At 44.9% G+C, this 7,811-nt stretch overlaps 1 long non-coding RNA gene across 1 annotated transcript in view; it reads right to left on the bottom strand.

The window, feature by feature from the left end:
* Positions 1 to 4,499: 4,499 nt before the first annotated feature.
* Positions 4,500 to 7,811, bottom strand: part of LOC104853918 — a 6,421-nt gene continuing 3,109 nt past the window's right edge. The window contains exons 3-4 of the long non-coding RNA XR_777920.1: positions 7,013 to 7,222; positions 4,500 to 6,666 (exon numbers count right to left, since the gene is read on the bottom strand). This is a non-coding gene — a long non-coding RNA (uncharacterized LOC104853918). The remainder of the gene's footprint in view (positions 6,667 to 7,012; positions 7,223 to 7,811) is intronic.

Here is a 7,811-nt window from a genome sequence, read left to right as displayed (position 1 = left end):
TATACAACTTTTGGGCAGCAGCGTGCAGAGCCAGCTGTATAGTCCAGTGAGATTCAGGCTGGTTTCTGGTTGTGAGGCCAGAACTGAGCTCCCTGACCTCCTGCAGGTTAGAACTCTACAAGGTTCTTCTGCAGGTTTGAGCCACCCTTCCCCTTCAGCAGGTCCAGGTTCGGTAGGAGGTGCTGGTCTCAGCAACTCACCAGTTGCTGTAGTCCACTTTGTCTTTGCTTTCCCAGTGGGCTTCAGTTTTCAACAACACCAAGCCTAGAGAAGCCGTCTCTCTGCCGCTCTCCACTGTGTCATCTTCCTGAGCCCATAGCAATGGCTCTCTTATCCCAGGTACCTCAGTCGTATGGATCTGGATCCAGGGCCCTGGGTGCAGGGAGCTGCGCTCTTGGGTAGATGCAGGGAGGCTTGCACTCTTGCTGTGGGTGGAAACAGGAGTGGAGGCCCAACTGCTATACTAAGTTTTGATGTGCTCTTAGCTCTGTTTGTCAACTCTGTTCTCTTCCATGACTCTTAACACCTTCAATTACTGCAGCTTTATAACATATTGGGCTCTGGGCAGGTGCTGTGGTTTTAATGTCCCCTCCAAAAGTCAAGATGAACTTTAATGCCAGCATAGCACTGTTGAGAAGCAAGACCCATCAGAAGCAATTAGGCCATGCAGGTTCTGCCCTCATGAATGGTCTGATGTCAACGTCTTCTCAAGGGTTCAGTCACCCCTAGTACAAAGCATGAGTTCAGCCTGATTTCTCCATTGTACACACTCTCTTGCCTTTCTGACTTTCAGTATTTTGTGATGCAGTGAGAAGCTGTGCACCAGATGTGGGTGCCTGGCCCTTGCACTTCACAGCCGCAAGAACCTGAGCGAAATAAACCATTGTTTATAAATTGCCCAGCCTCAGCTATTTTGTTATAGAAGCAGAAAGTAGACTTAAATGGGGAACAATTGTCTTTTTCCCTCCATTATTTTTTTCAGTGTCTTTAGCCTCACATTAATGTTTCTTTTCACTTTAACAAATACTGGTGTAGTTAATAGTGTCTTAAGTGTTTCTCAAGTTTCCCCACTGAGAAATTTTCAGTGGGATTAGTAGAAAGACTTTTGACAACATATAAGGGTCCAGTGAAAAGAATCTGGGGTGAGATAGAAGATTCTAGCTATGACTTTCAGCAAGTTACAGTATTTCTTAGTACCACTTTTTCATTTATTAAGGGAAAGCCTTGTTTTATACAAGTTACATGATTTCTTTCAATTCAGGCTTTTACTGACAGAGTTCCGAAATGAGAAGTTAAAACTATTCATTATAAATTCCTTTATTGTCTCAAAAAGTTGCTGAATACTTCTGGAAACAGTGGAAGTTACGGTAGTGGAAATGGGATGAGGGAGGCAAGGAAGATAAGCATGTACACCGAATCTTCAAGTAATTTATAGCATGGTACCTGTATATCTCTGCTGCTAGACTATAAACTCTGGAAGGGCAGAGCTTGCATCTGACAATGCTAAGTGCACACAAGGATGATTACTGAGTGACAAACTGTGATCTCTGTGAGCTGGAAAAGCGTTTTCTAAGGCAACACCGCCGTGGACTCTGTTCTCAGCTGTCGTCATCCAGTTTTGTCTTCTATCCTGTACTCTTGGGCCCAGTGCCAGAGGCTAAAGATGGAAAGCTGGATGCACAGGGTAACAAGTACATTGTAAGAGTTGCTGTGATGGGAATGGAAAGGAGGACTCAACACAATCACCGCCCGAGATCCTTCTCTTTCCTATTTCTAATCTTCCTTCACTTGAATCCTGCCTCAGATCTCCCCTGACCTTATTTCACCTTCACTTTGAAAGCTGGTGTTCATACTTGGTAAGTTCTGTTTAGACCACGGCTTTACTTATTTTTTTCTTTTTCTTTCTTTCTTTTTTTTGGTACTGGGGATCGGACCTAGGACCTGGAGCTTGCGAAGCAGGTGGCAGAATCACTGAGCTAAATCCCCATCCCCAGCTTTACTTATTGACTCCAAAGCTTTGCCAGTTAGGCTGCAGGCATCCCAAGACCGATTTGTGCAGAGACTGCTGCCCAGGCAGATGTCACCCTAAATTCTAGTCCTTTCCATTCTATTGGAACTTACTGACCAGCTCCATTACACTGGAGGAAATGGCTTTTCAGAATCCCTTGCTGGCCTCAGAAAATCCTCCTAATGAACACAAAGTCCTGCTTCTGAAAGCTCAGTGGGGCCACACATTTTTTTCTAATAATACTTTATTGTGGTTAATAACACCTAAAATTTTACTGTTGTAGCTATGTTTAAGCATATGACTCAGTGATCTTAAGTATATTCATCTTGTGCAATCATCACACTGACTGTCTCCAAAAGTCTTTTCATCTTTCCAAACTGAAATTTGACATCCACAAAACAGTAACTGACCTCTCTCCACCCTTCTCTGTCTCTGGCAGCTACCATTCTACTCTCTGTTTTATGATTTTGGCTAATTTACATGCTTTACCTATGTGGGGATACAGTGTTGGTTTTTTGTGAGTGGCTTGTGCTTCTTGGTACAATGACCTCAGTGGGTGAACCATATGTCAGATTTTCTTTCTTTTTAAGGTGGAAAAAATTCCACTGGGTCTGTTTCATTGTCTGTTTCATCCATTAATGGACAGTTAGGGTGATTCCATGTTTTAGCTAGAGTGAAAAATGCTCCTATGAGCCTGGGTGTACAAATGTCTTTTTTAAGACCTGCTTGTAATTCTTCTGAGTAAATACCCAAACTGGAATTGTGTACTGCTTGATCAAGTGCTAATTCTGTTTTTAATTTTTAGGAACTACCCTTCTGTTTTCCACAGTGGCCATGCCACTTTAATTTCTGCTAAGAATTGGTTCCATTTTGCCTGACACAAGGTTCCAGTTTCACTACATCCTCTCCCACACTTGCTATATTTTATTTTTTGCTAGCAGTCATTTTACATGGCACAAAGTTATGGTTTGTGGTTTTGATTTGTATTTTTCCAGGGCCTATTGGGCATTGTATGTTTTCTCTGGAGAAGTGTATGTTCAACTCCTTCACCTATAGGCTGTGTTTTAAGACTGTACATCAAATCTGTTTTCAGGTTTTCCAGAATCAAACTTACTTTCCATTTCTAGTTAATTTCTATTTTTTCTATGAAGCCCCTTCTGATTTCTTTAGGTAGAATTAACTGCTTTGTTTTTGTTTTCTACCCATATCTTATGTATACTCTGAAAGCATTTGTTCCAAAATGTTGGAATCATCCTGTTAACAAATTTGCTTCTTCCCATTTTCACCTTAGACCTATAACTATGTTTTATTAATTTTTGCACATATAGTAGCTATTACTCCATGTGGCACACAGCAGGAGCTTGGTGATTTTCTGTTGGATGAATACATCCATGTATTATCTAGTTTTAAAATAGAATGTTTACTTTTATAGGCAACTGGATCTTTAGATCATGGTTTCTTATGAAATTAATAAATAAATGGCATCTACCAACACAATCTATAGTTTTATTCCTTACCAAACTGTATTGTACTATATTTGTTCTCTACCAATAATGAGTGGGGATCCTCAACTCTGGATGGACTTTATAAGCATCTCATTTCCTGGGCTTAACCTCAGAGAGGGCTGGTGAGGCCTGGGTTGTGTTTTTATTTTTATTTTCTATTTTTTTGGTACCGGGGATCGAACTCAGGTTCTTGCTCAGGTCCTTGTGCTTGCAAGACAAGCAGCAGAACCACTGAGCTAAATCCCCAGGTGGGTTGTGCTTTTAAATAGTTCCTCAGGTAGTTCTGTCTTGGCTATGGGTAAGAACCATGAAGAATCACTAGAAACAGTGGTTCACCAAGTCTGTGGCTCTCTTCCACCTCATGGTCCCGAGTCACCTGCTGTCACATTGCGGGAAACAGGTAGCACATGCATGGAAACTGGTTTGGAGGCCTGCATACTTCCTAAGTTTTCTTGAAATGAACCAACTCCTCCTTTCTGCACCTTGCAACCCTCATAGTTAACATAGGACAAGTCAGTTAGTCGTCCAGTGGTTGTGAAGATGTTCCTTTGTAATCTTAGCTTGAAAAATGTAAGTTCAGGTGACTTAGGCATTCTGAACCCGTAGAGTCAGGGAAGAAGTGTGGCGTCTCTCTCAGCCTGAGCTAGGCCCACGTGGAGCGTTATCAAAGTCTGTGAGGAAATGTCGGTGACCTCTCTGCCTGGGGAGATGTGGATTTCATGATTATGTGTGGCTTTGCTTCTTTTATTGTCTCTAGTGCTATCCTTGGCATTCTTTTCATGTGCTCTTTTGTACAAATTAGAAAAGCAAGAGTTAAGATGTAGAACTTGTGTGTCTGGCCACGGCTGCTGAGAGCAATTCAGCATGTCAAGCTGAGGTCAAATGAAAAGGGAATGTCATTACTAAATGGTAACATTCTCTGAGGGCTTTAAAGAAATCCAAGTCCTTTAAAAAATCTACATTTATTTTATCTTTTTTCAGGGTGATAGGTTACACTTCTAGGTCTTGTCAGAGATTTGTACATTAAAATGACTTTAAGTTTAATGATTCTAGAAATCAACTTTCCAAATAGTTTTTTAGGTGACACCAGTAGAATGCATAAAGTTTTATTTGAGACATAGACTTCCTTTTAAACTCTTTGAAATGTACTTGCTTATTTGTAAGGACGGTACAGTGTTCACCTATGTTTCTCTTTGTTATGCAAAAAAGACACCAACGTGTAGGTCGTATTTCTAAAGTCCATGACCGGAATGATAGATATCTACTCAATCTTCTCTCATCTCATTAGATTTAAAGGGCTATAATATTCTGAAGCTTGCAACACACTTACACTTGGCTTAAAACTCGTGAAATGCACACATCTGGGTGTCTATGTTGAACATGACCATGGCATGTTGATAAGTGGGTGGTTCCGGCTGTGCATTATGTGTATGTGAGGCTGACGGTGTAGCAGGTACGGGACACAGAGTTTGAAAAGCTGGGTGGAGGGCAAAAGTAAGTTACTGAGGCGATATTTTGTGCCTGCCACCCCTGTGGAGCACCAAGTGAAACTGTGCACAAAAGAAAGGTGAGTTTTCCTTTTCTATTTGTCTGCAGTACAGAGGCAAGCAGAAATACAGCTGCTCGGGAAGTGGATGACACCACCTCTCACCACTGCAGCCGCGGTGCAGGTGCCTCTCCGAACCTCAGATCTCCTGTTCCCATGCGGTCATGCTGATCTGTAGGTGCTGATGTGTCCAGCTCTTTGCCTGCAGCCTCCTCCCAAAGCTGGGGAAGTGTCCTTTGCCCACCTGCAGACCGGCTGAAAGGGCACAGACCTACAGCAGTGACAGGTGGGAAGAGTGGACAAACACCTTGGCTGCTCCTTTCCATGGTGGGAGAAGCTCCTGCGACTCCGTCTCTCCCGTCCCCAGCTGGTGAGCTGTCTGCTCTCAGAGAGCCGAGGTGCGGGGCACACACTTCACTGTCTCATCCACACTCCCTCCATCTCTCTGTTACTGCCCCATGCTCCTACCAGGATTTCCTGCTCCTCCAAACTTGAAAATAATTCCTGTCTTAGGCTCTATTTCCAGGACAGCTCCAACTACAGTAGTTGACAAAGGCACGTGGTGCTTTTGTTTATTTTTTCTACTTTGCTTTGAAAATGGATGTTGATGGGAACTCACCTGAAACCTATTTGCAAAGCAATACCCTAGGGAACCCAGTGGGCCTGGCTTTGAGCCTCAGTTTTGTTATTTTATAAAATTACCAAATGGGGTAAGTGGCTTTGTTGTGAGATTCTATTATTTCAAAACAAAGTAGGGATTCTTTCACCTTCAGTTGTGATTTACCGTCACTTCCCTGTGCTGGTAAGGACCATGCATTCCCTTTAACATTTGCATCAGACCACATTCCAGTGCGTGCTGATCACACTCCCTGTGCGGAGCTCTTGCAGGTACTCAGCACCTCTCAATCCCTTTGCCGTCCTCCTGCCCTCTTCTTCCTCCCCCCGCTTCCATCTCTGAGTCCCGTTCCCGTTTGCTGAGGATCTCTCTCCTGCTCCTGTTATCTCTTAGCCAGCACAAGCTGAGTCTCCAGAGTCTGCTGCCTGACTTTTCTGGGTGCCTGTCTCACTGGTCACCAGCTCAGCCTCTGGGGAACATTCCTCACTCTGCCCTGTCCCCTCTGGGGCCAGCAGCTACAGCCCTGACTGAGGGCATCCCCTTCCCAGCCACCCCACTTCCTTCTCCGCCTCTCCTTGGTGTGTTCTGTCCTCACGCCATTGAATCTGCCTCTCTCAGGGCCCCGAAGTCATAAGGCACAAGCCCTTGCTCCTCTCTCTGATTGCATTTGCACATTTTGATAAAAAGGGATTTCATCCTGGTCTGAGTAGATCTGTCCGGCACGTCAGGCAGATTCCAAGGTGAAGTTGGTGCCTGTCCCAGCGGCTGGAGTCATCGTGAGCAGGGTGAGCACCCATCCAGGGAGGAGGACACAGAAATGAGGAGTGGAGAGCAGGCACGGTAAACTCCCAGTGTGCGCTTGTCTCCCATGGCTTAGCTGGTCTGGGGAGGGTGGCTTGGTGTCTGAGTGCCTATGGCTCTGCGTCTGTCCTGGCAGAGGGAGCTGCACTCAGGTGGACCTTGCTTTTCTTGCTTGCAGCTATTCTTAGATCTGGAAGAGACACATGAGTAAAGGGGGAGCTCGAGGAGCCGAGCTGGTGTCACCCTGGCTCAGAAGGGCTCCCAGAAAAGGCCTAGTTCCTTGGTGGATCACCCCAGTTTATCGGGGCTTTGACACCCAGATCTGAAGTCTCTTGCTAGCAGTCTCTCCACCCTTGTGATTCTGTATCTTTACATGGCTTAGTAGGCCAGGGACAATAATTCTCATCAAATATGCCTCCCACTTCCCTGGTCCCTGGAGCCAGGTGGGCCATCTGGGTGGTTCTGGCCAATGCAATGCCTGTCAGGGGTAAACTGAGGCAGCGGCAATCCCATCAGTGATCTGTGTGTCCCCTCACCTCTGATTTGGAGGCAACCACTCCCTCAGGGCAGCCCCTCATCTGTCTATCTTCATAAACTAACTGTGACACGAGGCCCTCTTTTGACTCCCGTGAACCACGTGATACCAGCAAGTCCTGTCCACCTGTTTGGTGCACAGAGTCACCGAGACTCCAGGCTTTTCTGTCACAGTAAGATCAGTCTCTCTCGAGTCACTTGCAAACTGACACCTGCAGAAGAAAAGCACAAGCATATGTTGCTTTGGTTTAGTGATCAGGTCACAGGGAGTCACTGGGAAAGCAGACCGAAAAGATGGCTACTGTGACCCTCACCCCTCAATATGTCACTGAGGCAACTCGTTCATAAGGCGGAGGAGTTTATTCTTTGCTGTGGCAGGGAGGCTGTCACGGAAAGGGGGAATGTGACGTGGGACGGTGGCTACCACGGAGCGTGAGAGAGAGAGAGGGCAGGGGCTCCTCTGTTACAGCAACGTAGGGATAAGACTGATGAACGTCCAACGTAAGCCTGGGTTTGTCGCAGAAGGATTTGAATAGGAAAATGTTTAAAACATTGCTCATTAAACAATGTTTTTAAATTATAGATTCAGAATCCAGCCCCCCTCACCGGGGCTATCACCATGAAGTGCTGTCATTCTCATATGGACCTCTAGCAAGATCACTCAGTAGCTAGAGAAAGATCTAGCATTTTGCCAGTTGTCAGAACAAAATGGGACTATTGTAGACTCTGATGAGCCCCGTGCCCAACAAAACTGCAGGGGGACCCGTTTTTTTTTTTTTTTTTTTTTTTTTTTTTTTTTTT

The sequence above is a fragment of the Fukomys damarensis genome, unplaced genomic scaffold (assembly GCF_012274545.1).
Source record: "Fukomys damarensis isolate Sample0158 unplaced genomic scaffold, DMR_v1.0_HiC HiC_scaffold_5, whole genome shotgun sequence".
Taxonomy (NCBI): Eukaryota; Metazoa; Chordata; class Mammalia; order Rodentia; family Bathyergidae; genus Fukomys; species Fukomys damarensis.
The sequence above is the reverse complement of the archived record's forward strand: the minus strand, read 5'-3'. Positions and strand labels throughout refer to the sequence as shown.